Source organism: Lontra canadensis, unplaced genomic scaffold, assembly GCF_010015895.1.
Source record: "Lontra canadensis isolate GAN:19392208 unplaced genomic scaffold, GSC_riverotter_1.0 scaffold7, whole genome shotgun sequence".
In the NCBI taxonomy this organism is placed as follows: domain Eukaryota; kingdom Metazoa; phylum Chordata; class Mammalia; order Carnivora; family Mustelidae; genus Lontra; species Lontra canadensis.
Window position 1 is genome coordinate 16,462,161 of NW_022631001.1, and position 21,590 is coordinate 16,483,750.

Here is a 21,590-nt window from a genome sequence, read left to right on the forward strand (position 1 = left end):
TTAGTTCTTCAAAGTTTTATCAAATTATATTATCATTTTTCTTTTTTTCTATTTCTTCTTGGGAATTTCTTTTACTTTTTAAAAAGATTTATTTATTTTTGGAGAGTGCAAGCCCATGTGAGAATGGGGGGAGGGGTAAAGGGAGAGAATCTTCAAGCAGACCCCCGCACTGAGCATGGAGCCTAATGCGGGCCTCCATGTCATTACCCATGAAATCATGACCTGAGCCAAAACCAAGAGTTGCCGCTTAACTGACTGTGTCACCGAGGTGCCCCTTGGGGATTTCTTTTATTCAGATATTGAACTTTCTCTACTAGTCCTCTAGAATATTCTTAACTTCTTCTGTTTTCCAATCTTTGTCTCGTGATTCTACTCTCCAGATTTTCTCTACTTCATTTTTTAATCCTTTTATTGAGGTTTTTTGTTGTTGTTTCTGTTTTTGTTTTTAAATTTCTGCTACTAAGTTGTCAATTTCCAAGAGCTCTTTTTTGTATTCTTGGTGTTTCCTTTATATATATCCTATTTGCATTTTATGGCTATAATTTTATTTCATTTTTGTGAGGATATTAATGGTATTTCCCTCCCACCCTGCTCCCTGCCTCATATATAGTATCTATTTCCTTCAAGCTCCGTGTGTGTGTGTGTGTGTGTGTGTGTGTGTGTGTGTGTGTTTGCTCTGGTCTGTATCTTCATTAGAGGCATTCCCAAGATGTCTTTGAATGTGATCCTTGGCTGTGTGGTCTAATTAAGGGTGGGGGGTAGGGAGACGGTAGCTTAAAAAAATAGGAAACAAAACAACTGTTGAGACCTTGAGTGGTAAATGAAGGAAGCCACTCACAAAAGACCACAGAGTATATTATTTCATTTATATGAAATTTCCAGAATAGGCAAATCTGTAAAGACAGAAAATAGATTAGTGGTTGCCTGGGGCTGCAGTGTGGGTGGGGGTGTGGTATATGGATGGAGTGATTGCTAATGGGTAATGCTTTCTTTGGGGTGATGAAAATGTTGTAAAATTGATCATGGTGATGGTTTAGAACTCTGTGACTATACTAAACACCACTGAATTGTACACTTTAAAAGAGTGAATTGAGAGTTTATCTTAATGAAGTTTAATGTTATATCTTAATAAACCACCCCAGTGGTGATGGTTTTACAGCTCTGTGAATATACTAAAAATCACTGAATTGAGGCACCTGGGTGGCCCAGTGGGTTAAAGTCTCTGACTTTGGCTCAGATCATGATCCTAGGATCCTGGGATCAAGCCCCACATCGGGCTATCCCCTCTCACAAGGGAGCCTGCTTCCCCTTCTCTCTCTGCCTGCCTCTCTGCCTGCTTGTGATCTGTCAAATAAATAAATAGAATCTTTTTAAAAAAATCACTTAATTGTACACTTTAAAAGGGTGAATTGAGTATGGGAGTTAATATCTTTATGAGGCTGTCCAAAAAAACCAAAAAGCTGTCAGGAAACTGACTATGGGCTGGAGATCATTAACCGTGGGACTCACTGAAGTGTGGTGGGGGTGGGCTGTTGGAAACCCCTGAGGCAGCATCTTCACGTTTTCCCATCTCTTTGCTGGGCGGGGCAAGAGGGAAGTCTCTAGAGGAGAGGGACTAGGAAACTGTTGTACTTCACCTTCAGCAGACATAGTGCCCTTGGGTTTTTTATGTTCCCCGTTAACCAATGTTCCCCGTTAACCATACTGGGTACTCCTGGACCAGAGCCACTCTTACTTTTTATTATGGAAAATTCCAAAGATTACAAAGTAGAGAGGACAGTGCAATGAATCCTCATGTTCCTGTCACCCAGGTTCACCAGCAGTCGTTTCATCTGTGTCCCTCCCACCCCCTCTCCCCAGATTATTTTAAAACAAATACTGGACATTTCTGTTTTATGCTCTCTAGCATCTAAGCTTCCAGAATTCTGTCAGTGAGGAGAAGGATCTAGGGATTTAGCTGCTTGAAGCTGTTTTCTTCAGCTTCAGCTTCTGCCCCGCTGCTCTAGGAGCGCGATGACTGCCAGTCCTGGGCCTGGTGAGAACCCTGTGGTTCCCATCAGCTGCACACTCAGCTTTCCCTGCCTCTGGTTTAGGATTCAGATTTCTTGCATCTGCTGTCAGTTACTATGTGTTCATCTGTTTCCCAAGCTTCCAAAATTTGACACCATTATCTTCTCTTTCCCTGAACTTACAGTTTTGTTATTAAGACCAAGAAGTCTCTAGTGGATTTTTGTAGGGTTTGGGGAGCAAGTGAAATTAGATGCAGCTGTTCAGCATGCTACTTTCACGGGAAGATCAGCTGCTCCCCCCCACCCCCGCCCCAGTTTTGCCCTATCCTACCCGATTCTACTCAAATGTACCTAGAACCCTATTGGTAGATAGATAGATAGGTAGAGAGAGAGATTTGCCAGGAAAGCCCCTTTCCAGTCTTCTGGGAATCCTCTTATTTTAACATGCTTCTCTTCTGACCTGAAGCCCAGGTAGAGTTAAGGAGTGCCTGCCTTTGTGCCTCACTGGCATTTTGCACTCACCTCTTACAGAATTGTTTGCTTGCACTTTGAATGCTGCATTGCAGTTTGTTTCCCTGCCTGTCCTCCCTGTTGGGCTGTGAGACCAGACTCAGGACCAGGACTCTGTCTTGTTTCTCTCTGTATCTGGAGCCCAGTGCCTCGCTCCCAGTAAACATTTGTTAACTGACAGGCTGGAGAATTGAGCACTGCATCTCCAGAGTGGGGACAGATGGGCATTCAATGCCCCCTTCCTTCTTGTCCCTTGCAGGCACTACTGTTTGGTAAATATTAAGGAGGGAAACATGCCTAGCTGGCTTGTTATGCAATGCCATTCCCTTTCTTTTAAGTCTGGGTTTTTTTTACCCAGTCAGCATGTTGGAGAGGGAGGGGGGCGCCGTAAGAGAGTGTAAACATCCTTCCATAGAAGGAATGGACTCCCCAGCAGAGATGCTTCATTCCCTCCCTCCCTGGATAGAAAGGCTTGTGGTCTGTACACCGCTTCGCAGTAAAGGAGTCAGTTTGTTCTTTCTTGACAGCTACTTCATTCTGCAAAGTCTCCCATTGCTTTTTCGTTTTGGACCAAGTGCCAGGAGAATTTTTTTTTTTAAGATTTTATTTATTTATTTGACAGACAGAGATCACAAGTAGGCAGAGAGGCAGAGGTGGGCGGCGGGGTGGGTGGGGGAAGCAGGCTCCCTGCCGAGCAGAGAGCCCGATGCTGGGCTCGATCCCAGGACCCTGGGATCATGACCTGAGCCGAAGGCAGAGGCTTAACCCACTGAGCCACCCAGGTGCCCCAGGAGAATTTTTTAAATTGCTGATTACATTATTTAAAAGCATCTGATGTTAAAATAGTATCTAGGAGAGGTCCTGTTAAAATTCAAACATACAACTTTAAAAGGTTAACAGTAACCTCTCGTTTGTTTCCAGTACCTTTCTCAGAATGCCACATAGAGCCTCCAGGGGGAAAGAAACAGAGAACTAGTGTGCAGACAAATTTGGGGTGCTGGATTAAACACACTTAAATAGGGTTCTGTACTTCAGGATTTGTCAGCCTCCCTGCTGTGCAGTGTGACTCTCATAGAGGGACATGCAGGAGGCTGCGTTTCCTCAGTTTATCTTACTTTCCATCAGAGGAGCAGGAGAATTTTGGTGCTATGTTTTGAGGAAAACACAAGACCCTGGAAATAGCCCCTCAGCTCTTTAAGGTCCAGTTGAAATGCCACTTCCTCTAAGGCTTTCCTGAATTTCCCCAGAGGTATACAGCCTTTTTCTTTGAATTGTTCTTGCCTTCATCTGTCTCCCTGTCTCTTCCCTTACCCTCAGCAGAACCTAAATTCCCTGTGCATCTTGTGTTACTTCTGCGTCTGGGACATTACCTGGCACAAAGGTACTTAAGAAATGTATGTGGTTCTGCACTGGTGCCTCAGCTAAGTCATCCTCCCAGTTCAGAGGACACTGTCACGGGTGGGAACTCTAGACAGGTCTGGAGCTTGGGGCCCTCGCTGATCAAGGATATGGGTGGGGGAGAGGGCTCACAGCAAGGACACAGGGCCAATGTAAGAGCTTGATCTAAAGGACAGAATAGGAAAGCAAAACCAGGAGATGCTGAGAATATAAATCAAATATGCTGATGGCTGGTTATATATGACAGCCACCTCTGGTCAACTTTGAATATTTAGACTTAATTCCATCCCTTCAAGTAGGTGATATTCTTCCTATTTCATAGATGAAGAAATGGTCATCAGAATGGTGAAGTAGACGTAAGTACTGGGGCACCTGGGTGGCTCAGTTAAGCGGTGCCTTCGTATCAGGTCATGATCCCGGGGTCCTGGGATTGAGACCCATGTCTGGCTCCCTGCTCGGTGGGGAATCTGCTTCTCCCTCTCCCTCCGCCCGTCCCCCCTACTCATGCACTCTCTGTTGCCCTCTCTCAAGTAAATACATTAAATCTTTAAAGAACTAAGTACCTATATGCACCAGGCACTGTGCTGCTGGGGATACAAAGATGAATAAAATTCAGTCTTTTCCTTCAGAGAACCCTTGTTTTATGGCATAGGTGATCCTGTAAATAATTAAGCAAGTGGGTGAATGTGGTGATGAAGCTATGATTGGGGTAATATGGGAGAACCTACCTGAGCAAGGTGGAGTGAGGGTAGAGGAACTGAAGGGACCAGAAGACAAAGCATGGGGTGAGAGATACAATGATGACTTTATAATCATCAGCAAGAAATGTGAGGTAGGCTAGGACTGAGGAGAAGCTGACAAGATGTTGTGAGCTGGTTGAAGCATTCCAGACCTGGTTTCGAAAACCAGGGGTTTGTAGGGTTTTCAGCCAAAGAGCAAACTGTCCAGCATGTTTCAGATACAAACCCAGGTGGTGGGAGATGGTCATATTATTCCCGTTTTCTAGGTAGGAGAGCTGAGGTTCCGAAGGTGACTTGCCCAAGATTACTTAGCATATTAGAGTTGGAACAGAGCCACAATTTCAAGCCAGAACCACCTTGATCTTTGTACTACTAAGCTACCTCTCAGAGTAACAACGACCAAACACTATATTGAATTTCTGACTGAAAAGTACTCTTACTTTCACTCTGATACTTGAATCAGGGAATAGTTTTAAATCTTCATATGATCAAGAGCCAGATTTATGTGGTACTAGTTCTCAGTGCTATAAAAGTTCAGAGAAGGAGAGATCAGGGAGCAGTTCATGCGGGAGGTGGTGTCAATATTGCTCTGAAGGAAGAGATAAACTAGAACAGGTAATGGGAAGCCAGGTGTGAGTAAAGGTGATGCTGTGCCACCATGTGGTAGGGCAGGAGTGGGCCTGGGAAACAGATGACGAAAGGCCACTTCTTGGCCTCATTACAGTCACTTGCTTCCTGAGATAGCTGTGTAAAGAAGAGAGAAACAATGACCGTGTACCTTAATTCCCATCTTCTCTTTTGCTGAATATAAACACACAACTGACATTAAAAACATATTTTTCCTCCTTCTTATAGTTATTAGAGAGTTTATTCAATAGTGTTCCCCCTTACACTGCACTGTGATTTATCTCAGTGTCCCTGTCCTCTCCTCAAACCCACTCTGAATATATAAGGGAAACAACAGAAGGTCCTACAGCTAGTAGAACCACAACCAAGTGTGCAAATAGAAATGACATTTGCCGGTCTGTGGGATGAACAGAGCTTGCTTATATAGAAGGGGGTGTATGTTTGTGTTGGTGCTCCGAAGTTCTCTTATGATTCCTTCTAACTCCTAGAATTGGGATCTTTTGTAAATGCTTCTGTATTATATCATAGTCAGTGGCGATAAAAGGATGCCCTTAGGAGTCAAAACAGATCTGGATTAGTATCCATCCCAGCTCCCCAGGCTACGAGTTCTTTTACCTTGGGCACATTATTAATTTTGTTAAGATTAAGTCTTGTAGGTTTTTGGTCTTGTAATTATGCCCCTTCTCTCTACCATCATCAGATTTACCCTCATCACTGGATAATTCTCAGTAGCAAATAAACATGCCCCTGTATTTCCTATCTGAAAATAAACAACAGCCCCCTCCTCCACACCATCTGATATTCCAAAATGTTTTCTAATTTTATCCCTTAAATATTCCAAAATAAATTCATTAATTAGTTTACACCTCTGTTGACATTATATCCCCCTCTAGCTGTCTTCAGTTTCCTTTTCTCTGTAAAACTTACAGGCTGTCCATAGTTTGGGTTTTGAGGCCTTTCCTTCGCTCTAATTTCTTCCCATTGTTCATGAGGACTGTTCTTGTCAGTGTCAATCAATGAATGACCTTCATGTGACCAAGTGGAAGGTCACTGCTTTCTTTTAATCTTACTCCTTTTCTCAGCAGCATTTGACAAGGCTGATTGCTGTTTTCTTGGACACTCTACTTCCCTGGGTCTCTTCCTGCCTCTTGGGGCTCTCCTCCATCTCTTCTCCCCCTCTAAATGGTGATGCGCTCCGTGTTCTAAAACGGCCCCCTTCTCTTCTCTGAGACATAGGTATCCTCCTCTAATCCAATGACTTTCAGTAGCATCCATTTGCTAATGATCTTCAAATTTGTATCTGTATCCTCAGACTTTCTCTGGAACTCCAGACTCCTGTCCAGTTAGTACCTAAGAGGCATTGCACTTTTCACACCACTGAAAGAGAACTCTTGACTTTGTCTCCTTCCAAAACATGTTCTTCCTTCAATCTTCCCCACCTCAGTAAGGGGTGCTACTATCCCCTCTCCAAGCGTTTAAGCCAAAATATCTAGGCATTGCTTTTGATTTCTTTCTTTCTTCCTTATTGTCATCCATTCCTTCAGCAAGTCCTAATTTTTCTGTCTTCAGAAACATTTCCAAATGTAGGCCATCCCTTCCCACCATCTCCCACCATAACCACCTCCTACCATATCTACCACCCACACCCTAGTCCAAGCCTTATCGTCCTCTTCCTAGACCACTTGCAGTGACCTCCTAACTAGACTTCTTGCTTCTACTTGTATCCATACCATAATGCCCTCCATTACAGAGACCAGAGAAATCTTTAACACCATTTGTTAGTTTGTGCCACACTCCTCCCCGGTTCTCCCCCTCCCCCCAAGTGGCCTCCCATTGCTCTCAGAATGAAATCCACACTCCTTACCCTGACAGACCAAGGTCTCTATGACCAGCCCCATGTCACTCACCCAACCTGCTTCTCACTGACAGTGCATCAGCCTCAGAGTGCTGGCTTTGGTTCCTTGAACTTGCCAAAGTCCATTTTCATTTTAGGGCCTTTGCCCTAGTTCTTCCTTCAGCGTGAAATACTTTTCTTCCAATCTGCACGTGCTTGATCTTTCTTGTTTAAATCTCATCTTAAATACAGCCCCCTCAGAGAGACCTTCTCTGACATCCCACTCTAAAATTGCCGACCGCCTAGTCACTCTGTTCCCTTCCTCCTATTTTTGTTCCCTACTAGTTCTCTACAAGTGAGAACTTGGCATTATCTGGTATTTTCCTTGTTCACTAAGGTATCTGCTCATCTCCTCATTCATTCATTGCTCTGCTTGTTGCCCGACTGGAATGTATATTCTCTGAAGTGGGGGAACCTTTTTCTGTTTGTTTATTGCTGTATCCTCTCCTCCTAGATCAGTATTTGGCATAGTAGACATTCACTCCAAGTATGTGGGGTGTAGGAATATATTTTTCTCATCTGTAGAATGGAGACCCTAATACTTACATCTCAGAGTTGTTCAGGACTTACACTAGCAAACTTGAGAATGCACAAGAAGTGAATAGTTCCGTGTCCAGCAAATTGTATTTAATAAATAGAAAATATGTTATTTTTAAAGTATCCAGCTTATCATGGACACCCAAGAAAGATTAATTCTCTTTCTTTCTTACAGTCTGGGTCTCCTGTAGTATTTTATATTGAGTTAGCCTGCATTCTCGGCAAGATGAAAGGTACTCCCCAGTCAGCTATGACACTACATTTTTCTGAAGAAAAGGTTTAAAAAGTACTATTCAGTGAATAGTCAGCATCAGCTAGTTCAGAACCATTGTTAATTCCGCCTCTGTCCCCATTCCCTAATATACAGACATTGCATTATAACAAGGTTTGACTTTCTCCTGGGAAATCATAATTTTCTTCTTTTCTTTGGTTATATGATCTCTTCCAATTAACTCTCCTTAGAGTCCAAGTGTTTTGGGATTTGATTTCTAAATCCTGGTGTCTAGGTTCTCTGAAAAGTATTTCCAGCTTTGTGTGTTCTGATCAATATTTCTTGTGCATTTATTTAATAAATATTTAGGGTTGACTGAATGCCAGGCAATGGGGATACAGCTAAGAATTCATAGGGGCCTCCGTCTTGAAGGTCTAGTGGTGGAAGTAGGATACATAAATCAATGAAGATAATAAAGTGTCTATGAAGAGAGTCTTAATAGTACGTAGCAGAGGTACAAAGGAGGGAGTGGCTAATCCACTTGGAGGGGGAAGGAAGGTTTCAGAGATCGGTGGTTGTTCACCAGCCAACAAGGAGAGACTGGCTGTGTGAGTAAAGGTGTGGAGGAGTGAACCTTCCTTGGGGTCTGCACTCTGGGAGCCTGGCGTGGCTGCATGATCTCAGTGGCAGTGATAACTCAAAGATCATGAGAAACAAAGCTAGAAAGAGGGGCAGGGCCTGAGTCATGGCTGGCTCTGTATGCTCTGCTAGAGAATTTGAACTTTCTCCAACAATAGCAATAACAGGAACAACACGTAACTCTTACCGAGTACTTCCTATATGCCAGACTCTTTTCTTTGTTCTTCATTGATTCCTTTAATCCCACCATGACCCTATGGGGTAGCTACTGTAATTATCCCTGTGTACAAATAAAGAAACACAGGCACCAAGAAGATAGGGAACTTGCCCAACGCCATCCAATTCATAGAGGGCGGAGGCAGGACTCCAAAGTTTGCCCTTTTCACCGGGGCACTGTACTTCCTCTCGCAGCTTTGTGTGGGCAGCCGGGAGCCCCTGAGGAGATTCATGTGTGGGAATGACATGCTCAGATGAGTTCTTTGGAAAGGTTGCTGTGGAGTGGCATAGCATCTTGTACCTGGGTTAGTTTCTAAAAGCCTCTAAGGCACAAAACGCAGTTACCTTTGTCCTTGACGTGAGGAGTAGTTGAGTGAGGCTTGCTGTGCAAACGGTAGCGTGACCTGTCTCACTCAGCTCAAGGCAGCAGCTTTTCCCCAGCCTTGGGACGAAGGCCAGCCTGGGGTCCAATGCACGTACAAGATGAAGAGTGGGTTTGTGTTGAGGGGCTCAGTTGATCGAAAGCACAAAAGCGTCACACTCCTGCAGAGACTGAGCCCCTCCATAGCCACAGCCGACTCAGTCTCCCGTCTCCCTTTCCAGGGCCCACACTCACTTAGCGGGCAGCGGAGTTCATGCACTGCTTAGTGATTTTTCCCTGTCTCTGTGTCTCTCCGTGGAAGGAGTCCACGTGGCATGGATGTGGAACAGGGGCAGCTGTGAAGGTCAGGACAGGTGGACAGACAGGAGAAAGAGGATGTGAGAGAGAGAAAGGAGGGTAAATGTTCTGGACCTAATGGCCATCTGGATTAGTTCCCTTCATGCTTTTTTCTGATGTGAAAACTTGATACATTGTTGTTTTTTTTTGTTTGTTTGTTTTCAAAGTATGGTAAAATTGCTTCCAGTTTCCAACGATGTCTGCTTTGGTAACACAGTCTTCTTCTTGCCCCTGACGTACGGTTACTGAGGTGGCCCTAAGGTGTCTCTGCAAGTGTCGAGGAACTTTCATCAATCCATCTGTTGTGGCAGTGGCACAATATGTCTGTTTTTTGTTTACAAATGGACACTGTTAGGTAAACTCTCCTGATAGTGCTTGAGAAACCCCACGGCTGTGTTCTCTTGCAGGTCTTAGGGGAAGTTCACTGAATTTTTAAACAAATTGAAATGATTTTGTAACTGCTTTAAAGAAAACATTGACATGATTACAGTGATAAAAACCAAACCAAACCACCCAGTGCATAGGAAAAAGGGATAGGGAGGAACACATCAAAATGCTGATGGTGATTGTGTTCCTTTTGGTAATTTATTTTCCCCTTTTCTTTGTTTTCCATGTTTTGAAAATGTGCCTGTGGTACACTCAAAATGTCAAAAACTTGTAAAAGAAACAAAAAAGGACAAAACTTAAAAAATAAAAAAAGCTCCCTGTGATCCCATAATCCTAACATTCTTCCTTTTGAAATGCTGTTGTTCGCATGTATGTGAACATGTATTCCTGAGAAATGCAGCTTTGTGTATTCTCTTTAGTTTATAGCCTGTTGTCAACATTATTTCATATTTCCACATAGTTTTCATAATTGGCATTTCTAATGGCTGCCCCGCATTCCATGGTGTTGATGTTCTGTGCTGAACGATCCCTTGTTGGACATTTGGATCATTTCCAGTTCTTTTACATAAGACGCAATGAACATTTTTGTTCATTTAGCATTTTGAGTTTGTTCAGTTCTTTCCTTAAAGTGAATTCCCAGCAGTGAGCTCACTACATGAAATGTTTGAACTCTGTTACTGCTCTTGGTTTGTACCTAGTAAGAGCCTATTTCCTAGAAGAGCAAATTGGATGGTCACTAGCTGTGTACATGTGTGTCTGTCCCATGTTTCTCTCAGTAGTATCGAGCCTCTATGATATTTTAGTAATGTGTATTATCTGTAAATGTCACGTTTCTTGAAGAAAATTTAGAAAGGATATACATTCATAAAGAAGAAAATAAACTATCCATAATCCCACTACTCAGAGGTAAGGTAGGCATTTTAAAAATGTGTTTCCTTCCGAGTATATATTTCATAATGTTACATCATGCGGCTCAAAGAAAAACCAAAACAAAAATATGACCTCTTCTTTGTCGTGTGGAGGTTTTACTCCTCTCTCCATTCTGGGGCCAATTCTAAGTAATACGGGAATGAACTTTCGTACTCATCTTGGCATCATGCCTTAGGAAAATTCCCAGAAGCAGAATTGTTAGATCAAAGAGTATGGACATTGTTAAGACTTTTGATGAATATTGAAAACTTGCTATTGAGGAACATTGTGCCACTTGGTATAAACTTCATCTGTTCAGAAGTCCATGGTAGCCTGGCTGGGTGGCCGCCGAGCTTCAGGCTGGGCCTGAGCCAGCTTGGTGCACTAGGGACAAAGGTGCTGCCGGGGAGGAATTCCAGCTACATTTCTTTTTCTTTTTCTTTTTTTTAAGATTGTATTTATTTATTTGACAGACAGAGATCACAAGTAGGCAGAGAGGCAGGCAGAGAGAGAGAGAGGAGGAAGCAGGCTCCCCACGGAGCAGAGAGCCCGATGCGGGGCTCGATCCCAGGACCCTGAGATCATGACCTGAGCTGAAGGCAGAGGCTTTAACCCACTGAGCCACCCAGGCGCCCCTCCAGCTACATTTCTGATGGAACCTCTGCAGGCTTTGGTGACAGATGGCTTGTGTGTGTGTGTGTGTGTGTGTGTGTGTGTGTGTGTGTGTTTGGGGGGCCGTGTTGAAGGAGAGTTTCACATAGGCTTTTGCCAGGATGCGGGTAAGATCATTTACAGGGAAGCACTTAGCAAACTTGAGGTGCTCTATTGATGTAAAATCTTATTGACAGTAAGGGTAACAAAGACATCCCCTCCTCCCCCACCGGGCTGTTTCAAGGATGAAATGGCTGGTGTGTGTGAAATACATAGGCCCTAAACAAACAGTCATTCTCTTGAGTGACACAGGACCTGGCACAAACTTGAAAGACAGACTTGGGAGAATTCCTGTATTTTATTCTCATCCATATGAGTTCCAGACCATGTGGACACTTGCTTCCCTTTCACTTTTTCTCATGCTTCCCTTGAGGAGGGAATCTGTTTAAATAGCTGAAGGAAGGGTCCAGCCTAGAGTGACAGTCTTCTGGCCAGGAAGGAGACACTTCTGTCCTTGCAAGGCCATGGGTCCCTAAGGCTAGGGAAGTGCATGAGCCCTCTTGGGGGCTGCAGCCCTGCCCCCCTGGCAGCCTGGCAATGCTGCTTTGTGTGCTCAGCCTGAGGGAGGAGACTGAGGGTGGCCGATAAGGTGGCCCTTCCTGTCCAGCCAAACAGGCGCAGGAAAGCTTCTGCAGAGGAAAGATTAGACGCAGTCCCCGACTTAGAGAATGCAGCGGGGCGGGCATTGGGCAATATTGTTTATTGTTGGAGAAGGATGGGGGAGGGAGCCTGGCCTGCTTGTGCAGACGACAGAAACAGCAAGTTGGGTCTGGGAAGACCTTTTTCAGAGCAGTTCCACAAACATGTTTTGCATACAGAAGCCCCCCCCCCCCATCTTGGAAAGGGATTAATGAGTGGGAAAGGTATCTTTTACCCCAGGAAACAAGGTGCCAGTATTTCCTGGCTCACCCGAGACACTGTCAAGCACCTGCACCCCAGTGCTAAGCTGCAAAACAGACTAGTTCCGCCTGGGGAGCTAACGGAATGGGGGCCCAGGTGGCCGCTAGGGCTGCGCTGTGGCTGTCTCTCCTCCTCTCACTTCTGAGGAAAATCAAATCTGTGCTCAGTGCAGGGATGCTTTCTCACGAGGGAAGGGGAAAGAGCACTATGACTTCAACAAGAGAATTCAGACATTGGCTTTGGGTAGTGCCGTTGAAATGCTGTTTTATGGATTAACTTTCATTTTCCTTACCTGCCCAGTATCCCAAATCTGTTGTGTGTTTCTGGGAAATAGGAAGCTATAAAAGGTGACATATACAAGGGATAAAATAAAATGTTTGATTGTGGAGATCTCAGGCCCATTTTTTAATTTTAATTTTTATTTTTTTACATGTCTGAAAAAAATATTCCCAAGGGCTGCTTTTGATCTCCCTCCCATCGTGGGTCCGTGACAGCCTTCCCTCGTGCTGTGCCTGCGGCCTTGCCCAGTAGGGATTTATATTTGCAGAGCTTGTTTGTCCTGGTGGCAGCTCTGAGTTAGAGTCAGGGGACCCGGGTGTGTGCCCTTCTGGCTCTGTTGTTCACGTGCCGCGTGGCCTGAGGCAAGTCACTCCTGATTTCAAAGCCCATTTCTGTAAAATGGGGAGAAAATGATAGGCTCCTCCTCCTCCTTCCTCGGCAGGATTCTGTGTCAGAGGGCAGTAATTTCTGAGCTGTGATTCATGATACAAAATGTGGGAGAGTTTTGTTTTTACTGGTGAAGTTGTTCAGACTGTGGTTCTGTCGTTGGTTTTGGCTGCCGAGCGATGGAGGCTCGGTCCAGAGGGAAGTCGGTACAAGTGAGTCCACCGTATAGGCTTTTCCTGGACTGGGACACGGTTTAGTAGAGAAAGCAGTGGCACACACAGTGAGCGGGGAAGGGCAACCCCATAGGCGGGGAGGACATTCCTTCCCTGTCATGTGCAGGGCTGCAGCAGAGCAACGAGAAAGACTGAAAGATAGAAACAGAGCACTCCAAACAGATTTTTTTTTTTTTTTTTAAATAAAGACTTCTCTCACTGTGTTAGGAAAACTGTCTTGCCTTGCAAGCGCTGCAGACTGAGTAGAAGGTTGGAATACAATGTAAGAGTTGGAAGTTACCCTCCTTCCTACAGCTAGATATGACACCTTCCCCAGAAGCAAATACTGTCGTGCCTTTTTCTGGAGATGTTTTATGCTTATGCAGATAAATAACTAAATGCCCCCTTTTCATACTATGCATATCATTTTCCACCTTGCTTCTTTGACTTAAAGCATCTTGCAGATGTCCACGGCAGGCTGCATGGTATACTGATGTATAGTTTTCATAATATTACCACCGTTTTCCTGCGGATGGACTATTAGGTTGTTTTTCATATTTGCTAGTACAGACTTCATTGTAATGAATATCCTACTACATGTGTCTCTGTGAGCCTATATTATGTAAGTGTAGAATAGATTCCGAGAAGTGGAATTGCTGGGTCAGAGGGTTTGTAATAGCCTTTTTAGTTGTAAATCAATATTGCCCTCCACAGAGGTTGGATTGATTTACCTCCTACCAGTGGCATACCGGTACCCCATTTCTCCCTACCCTCTCCTTCACAGAGGGAACTCTGCCAATCTGGAGTGAAAAATGGCTTCTGCTTTTGAATTCATTATAGTTTTCATTACAAGTTACCATCTTGTTTAAAATAATATTTATAATTATAATCTTAATTGTTTAAATGTATAATTATTAATTATACATTAGAGCTTGAATTTACTCTCAGGAGTAAAGCTGGTTATTTTAAAAAATACGTAAGTGTCATTTTTCTTCCCTGTCTTATAAACTATCTGCTTGTGTCCTTTGTCCATTTTTTTCTATTGATTTATTCAATTTTTCTTATTGATTAGTGGGAACTCTTAAAGCATTTAAGGAAATTAGTCCTTAGTTATATATTTATTTCAGATATTTTGATCAGTTCATCTTTTCTTGTTCTGCCATGAAGAGTTTTTTAAAAACTTCTGTAGTCAAATTGGTCAATCTCTTTGTTTTATGGCCTTGATTTTGAGTAATTCTTAGAAAGCCTTCCCCACTTTAAGATTTTATATACACCATGCTTTATTCTAGTACTCTTATGTTTTCATTTTTCAAAATCCAAATCTTTAATCCATCTGGAATTTATTTTAGTATAAGGAGTGAGATAGAGTTCCAACTTAATTTTTACCCAGAAAGACGTGGGTTTTGAATCCTGGCAGTTTTACTCATTAGCTGTGTGATTTTTTTTTTATTTTTTATAAACATATAATATATTTTTATCCCCAGGGGTACAGGTCTGTGAATCGCCAGGTTTACACACTTCACAGCACTCAATATAGCACATACCCTCCCCAATGTCCATAACCCCACCCCCCCAACCCCCCTCCCCCCATTAACCCTCAGTTTGTTTTGTGAGATTAAGAGTCACTTATGGTTTGTCTCCCTCCCAATCCCATCTTGTTTCATTTACTCTTCTCCTACCCCTTTAACCCCCCATGTTGCATCTCCTCTCCCTCATATCAGGGAGATCATATGATAGTTGTCTTTCTCCAATTGGCTTATTTCGCTAAGCATGATACCCTCTAGTTCCATCCACGTCGTCGCAAATGGCAAGATTTCATTTCTTTTGATGGCTGCATAGTATTCCATTGTGTATATATACCACATCTTCTTTATCCATACGTCTGTTGATGGACATCTAGGTTCTTTCCATAGTTTGGCTATTGTAGACATTGCTGCTATAAACATTCAGATGCACGTGCCCCTTCGGATCACTACGTTTGTATCTTTAGGGTAAATACCCAGCAGTGCAATTGCTGGGTCATAGGGTAGTTCTATTTTCAACATTTTGAGGAACCTCCATGCTGTTTTCCAGAGTGGTTGCACCAGCTTGCATTCCCACCAACAGTGTAGGAGGGTTCCCCTTTCTCCGCATCCTCGCCAGCATCTGTCATTTCCTGACTTGTTAATTTTAGCCATTCTGACTGGTGTGAGGTGATATCTCATTGTGGTTTTGATTTGTATTTCCCTGATGCCGAGTGATATGGAGCACTTTTTCATGTGTCTGTTGGCCATCTGGATGTCTTCTTTGCAGAAATGTCTGTTCATGTCTTCTGCCCATTTCTTGATTGGATTATTTGTTCTTTGGGTGTTGAGTTTGCTAAGTTCTTTATAGATTTTGGACACTAGCCCTTTATCTGATATGTCATTTGCAAATATCTTCTCCCATTCTGTCAGCTGTCTTTTGGTTTTGTTAACTGTTTCCTTTGCTGTGCAAAAGCTTTTGATCTTGATAAAATCCCGATAGTTCATTTTTGCCCTTGCTTCCCTTGCCTTTGGCAATGTTCCTAGGAAGATGTTGCTGCAGCTGAGGTCGAAGACGTTGCTGCCTGTGTTCTCCTCAAGGATTTTGATGGATTCCTTTCTCACATTGAGGTCCTTCATCCATTTTGAGTCTATTTTCGTGTGTGGTGTAAGGAAATGATCCAATTTCATTTTTCTGCATGTGGCTGTCCAATTTTCCCAACACCATTTATTGAAGAGGCTGTCTTTTTTCCATTGGACATTCTTTCCTGCTTTGTCGAATATTAGTTGACCATAGAGTTGGGGTCTATTTCTGGGCTCTCTATACTGTTCCATTGATCTATGTGTCTGTTTTTGTGCCAGTACCATGTTGTCTTGATGATGACAGCTTTGTAATAGAGCTTGAAGTCCGGAATTGTGATGCCACCAACTTTGGCTTTCTTTTTCAATATTCCTTTGGCTGTTCGAGGTCTTTTCTGGTTCCCTATAAATTTTAGGATTATTTGTTCCATTTCTTTGAAAAAAATGGATGGTACTTTGATAGGAATTGCACTAAATGTGTAGATTGCTTTAGGTAGCATAGACATTTTCACAATATTTATTCTTCCAATCCAGGAGCATGGAACATTTTTCCATTTCTTTGTGTCTTCCTCAATTTCTTTCATGAGTACTTTATAGTTTTCTGTGTATAGATTCTTAATCTTTTTGGTTAGGTTTATTCCTAGGTATCTTATAGTTTTGGGTCAATTGTAAATGGGATGGACTCCTTAGTTTCTCTTTCTTCTGTCTTATTGTTGGTGTAGAGAAATGCAACTAATTTTTCTGCATTGATTTTATATCCTGACACTTTACTGAATTCCTGTACAAGTTCTAGCAGTTTTGGAGTGGAGTCTTTTGGGTTTTCCACATATAGTATCATATCATCTGCGAAGAGTGATCGTTTGACTTCTTCTTTGCCGATTTGGATGCCTTTAATTTCCTTTTGTTGCCTGATTGCTGAGGCTAGGACTTCTAGTACTATGTTGAATAGCAGTGGTGATAACGGACATCCCTGCCGTGTTCCTGACCTTAGCGGAAAAGCTTTCAGTTTTTCTCCATTGAGAATGATATTTGCGGTGGGTTTTTCATAGATGGCTTTGATAATATTGAGGTATGTGCCCTCTATCCCTACACTTTGAAGAGTTTTGATCAGGAAGGGATGCTGTACTTTGTCAAATGCTTTTTCATCATCTATTGAGAGTATCATATGGTTCTTGTTCTTTCTTTTATTAATGTGTTGTATCACATTGATTGATTTGCGGATGTTGAACCAACCTTGCAGCCCTGGAATAATTACCACTTGGTCATGGTGAATAATCCTTTTAATGTACTGTTGAATCCTATTGGCTAGTATTTTGGTGAGAATTTTCACAACTGTGTTCATCAAGGATAGTGGTCTGTAGTTCTCTTTTTTGATGGGATCCTTGTCTGGTTTTGGGATCAAGGTGATGCTGGCCTCATAAAATGAGTTTGGAAGTTTTCCTTCCATTTCTACTTTTTGGAACAGTTTCAGGAGAATAGGAATTAGTTCTTTAAATCTTTGGTAGAATTCCCTCAGGAAGCCGTCTGGCCCTGGGCTTTTGTTTGTTTGGAGATTTTTGATGACTGTTTCAATCTCCTTACTGGTTATGGGTCTGTTCAGGCTTTCTGTTTCTTCCTGGTTCAGTTGTGGTAGTTTATATGTCTCTAGGAATGCATCCATTTCTTCCAGATTGTCAAATTTGTTGGCGTAGACTTGCTCATAGTATGTTCTTATAATTGTCTGTATTTCTTTGGTGTTAGTTGTGATCGCTCCTCTTTCATTCATGATTTTATTTATTTGGGTCCTTTCTCTTTTCTTTTTGATAAGTCTGGCCAGGGGTTTATCAATCTTATTAATTCTTTCAAAGAACCAGCTCTTAGTTTCGTTGATTTGCTCTATTGTTTTTTTGGTTTCTATTTCATTGATTTCTGCTCTGATCTTTATGATTTCTCTTCTTCTGCTGGGTTTAGGGTTTCTTTCTTGTTCTTTCTCCAGCTCCTTTAGGTGTAGGGTTAGGTTGTGTACCTGAGATCTTTCTTGTTTCTTGAGAAAGTCTTGTACCACTATATATTTTCCTCTCGGGACTGCCTTTGTTGTGTCCCACAGATTTTGAACCATTGTGTTTTCATTATCATTTGTTTCCATGAATTTTTTCAATTCTTCTTTAATTTCCTGGTTGACCCATTCATTCTTTAGAAGGATGCTGTTTAGTTTCCATGTATTTCGGTTCTTTCCAAATTTCCTCTTGTGATTGAGTTCTAGCTTCAGAGAATTGTGGTCTGAAAATATGCAGGGAATGATCCCAATCTTTTGATACCAGTTGAGACCTGATTTAGGACTGAGGATGTGATCTATTCTGGAGAATGTTCCATGTGTACTAGAGAAGAATGTGTATTCTGTTGCTTTGGGATGAAATGTTCTGAATATATCTGTGATGTCCATCTGGTCCAGTGTGTCATTTAAGGCCTTTATTTCCTTGTTGATCTTTTGCTTGGATGATCTGTCCATTTCAGTGAGGGGAGTGTTAAAGTCCCCTACTATTATTGTATTATTGTTGATGTGTTTCTTTGATTTTATTATTAATTGGTTTATATAGTTGGCTGCTCCCACGTTAGGGGCATAGATATTTAAAATTGTTAGATCTTCTTGTTGGACAGATCCTTTGAGTATGATATAGGGTCCTTCCTCATCTCTTATTATAGTCTTTGGCTTAAAATCTAATTGATCTGATATAAGGATTGCCACTCCTGCTTTCTTCTGATGTCCATTAGCATGGTAAATTCTTTTCCACCCCCTCACTTTAAATCTGGAGGTGTCTTTGGGTTTAAAATGAGTTTCTTGTAGGCAACATATAGATGGGTTTTGTTTTTTTATCCATTCTGATACCCTGTGTCTTTTGGTTGGGGCATTTAGCCCATTAACATTCAGGGTAACTATTGAGAGATATGAATTTAGTGCCATTGTATTGCCTGTAAGGTGACTGTTATTGTATATTGTTTCTGTTCCTTTCTGATCTACTACTTTTAGGGTCTCTCTTTGCTTAGAGGACCCCTTTCAATATTTCCTGTAGAGCTGGTTTGGTGTTTGCAAATTCTTTTAGTTTTTGTTTGTCCTGGAAGCTTTTAATCTCTCCTTCTATTTTCAATGATAGCCTAGCTGGATATAGTATTCTTGGCTGCATGTTTTTCTTGTTTAGTGCTCTGAATATATCATGCCAGCTCTTTCTGGCCTGCCAGGTCTCTGTGGATAAGTCTGCTGCCAATCTAATATTTTTACCATTGTATGTTACAGACTTCTTTTCCCGGGCTGCTTTCAGGATTTTCTCTTTGTCACTAAGACTTGTAAATTTTACTATTAGATGACGGGGTGTGGACCTATTCTTATTGATTTTGAGGGGGGTTCTCTGAACCTCCTGGATTTTGATGCTTGTTCCCTTTGCCATATTGGGGAAATTCTCTCCAATAATTCTCTCCAATATACCTTCTGCTCCCCTCTCTCTTTCTTCTTCTTCTGGAATCCCAATTATTGTAATGTTGTTTTGTCTTATGGTGTCACTTATCTCTCAAATTCTCCCCTCGTGGTCCAATAGCTGTTTGTCCCTCTTGCTCAGCTTCTTTATTCTCTGTCATTTGGTCTTCTATATCACTAATTCTTTCTTCTGCCTCATTTATTCTTTCAGAAAGTGGTTGATTTTCTGTTTCTAGAATTGCTGTTCTTCTTCTCTTCGATCTCCCGTTGGATTTGTAGGTGTTTGCAATCTTTAGATAAGCTATCTAGCTGATCTCCCGCTACCTGAAGTAGTCTCAGCCTGCTACTTCTCCGACACCTTGACTCCTCCCCTAGCTGTGTGATTTTGATGGAAGCTTACGGTGTCCTTTTCTGTAAGCTGGGAATAATAATAAAAATTATAGTACCCTCCTCCTAGGATTGTTGTGAAACTTGAATGAGTACATATATGAAGAGCGCCTGGCACATAACAAGCATTGACTAAGCCTCAGCTGTGATTATTGGTATCGAGAATGATAGAATGTAGGGGTGCCTGGGTGACTCAGTTGTTAAGCATCTGCCTTCAGCTCAGTTCATAATCCCAGAGTCCTGGGATGGAGCCCTGCATCAGGCTCCCTGCTCAGCAGGAAGCCTGCTTCTTCCTCTCCCACTCCTCCTGCTTGTGTTCCCTCTCTCTCACTGTCTCTCTCTCTATCTCTGTCAAATAAATAAATAAATAAATAAATAATGATAGCATGTAAATTCCTTACATCCTCCGTGGCTAGGATGGAGAGGCCACGTTGCCACTCACTAGTGTGGGACTTAGCATGACACTTCAGTCCTTCAACTCTCAATTTCCTCACTTGCATAATGAATGATAAGAAGCAGCTCATAAGATTGTTGGCAGGTGCAGATGAGATCATGTCTGTGACCACATTTTGTGAACGGTAAAAGGCCGCGTCAGAATGCTGGAGATTATGGCTTGCTGAATGAGGAGCAGCCATGGCCCAGGTGGGTGTTTGACATCCCTGGCCAAGGAGAATAATTAACTTGCAATAACATGAAATTAGCAGCTTATGTAAAGCAAGTGAGCTTGTAGCAGTTGATTATAGTAATGTTTAGTAATTGCCTTCTAGTAATTAAGCACTAATGAGCTTCCTGAGACAGAACCTTGTTAGAGTGAAAGATCAAACACTTTGAATTCAGTGTGTACTTGAACGTGGCCCTGAATATGCTGACATGAGTGTCTTCCTGAAGCATGGTCCTTCGCAGTAAGGACAGCAGGGGAAGCAGATGCATAGAGCACCCCCTCCTCCACCAGGCAGGTGCACATGTGGAGATGGACTGGGAGGAAAGGCCACAGTTGCTCTGAGACTGTCCAGGAGGGAGAAACCCTCCTGCAGAGCGTGCTCTATGCCAGTCTGAGCCTCTGGAGTCTGGCCTAGATTCTAAAGTAGCCACGCTCAGTAATGCCTTCTACAAATGTTACTTGTTGCCCTTCTTTATTCCTCTCTTGTGGTTTTGGATTCATCAGGCATATCTTGTTTCTCATGCCCTGCCGACCTCCCTCCACAATCTGGGTAGGTGTGAGATTGTGTTTAGGGCCTCTGTTTCTAGTAAATCTGAGTGAAAACTACTCCGATTTTCTCTGGGTAGGATTGCGCAGTAAATTTGAATTTCAGATAAACAACTAATAACTTTTTAGTATAAGTATGTCCCATGCAATATTTGGGTTATATTTACATACTAAAAATATGTCCCAGGCAATATTTGGAACAAACTTATAATATCAAAATGTATTTTTTGCTATCTGAAATTGAAATTTATCTGGGTGTCCTCTTTCTCCCTTCCCCTTCCTTTTTCTTTCCTTTTCCTTCTCTTCCTTTATTTTATTTTCTTTCATGTAACAACCCTCCCTGCGTGGTAACCCTGATTTCAAGTGCTGTAAAATAACATTTACTATACTGATGTTTCATGGAGCCCTAGTAGCTAGATAAATTTTTGTTAGGAGGTGTGATATAAGAAAAGAATTCTCAGTTAAAATCATGTTTGGTGAATCCTAGGTTAAACAAAATCAGTTTTCTTCACAATGTGAATTTTTTGAACTTTTAAGTCTTTAAGACTTAGTTATATCACTGTGAAGCTATCTATCTTCTTGCCACCCCTTTCTTGGGTATTTAGGGTCATAGGAGCAAATGTTGAGTGAACACTGAGGGTCTCTGGTAATCAGTTCTGTTGGTATACCATGAGTTTTAATT

General features: G+C 42.3%; 1 protein-coding gene across 4 annotated transcripts in view; it reads left to right on the forward strand.

The window, feature by feature from the left end:
* Nucleotides 1–21,590, forward strand: part of RAB30 (RAB30, member RAS oncogene family) — a 78,838-nt gene that overhangs the window by 35,725 nt on the left and 21,523 nt on the right. The window contains exon 1 of one of the 4 annotated variants that reach the window (XM_032852960.1): nt 3,957–3,977. The exons of the other annotated variants lie outside the window; for them this stretch is intronic. The gene's annotated coding sequence lies outside the window, so the exon portion shown is untranslated. Of the gene's footprint in view, nt 1–3,956; nt 3,978–21,590 lie in introns of those variants that run through there. 4 annotated transcript variants of the gene reach the window in all.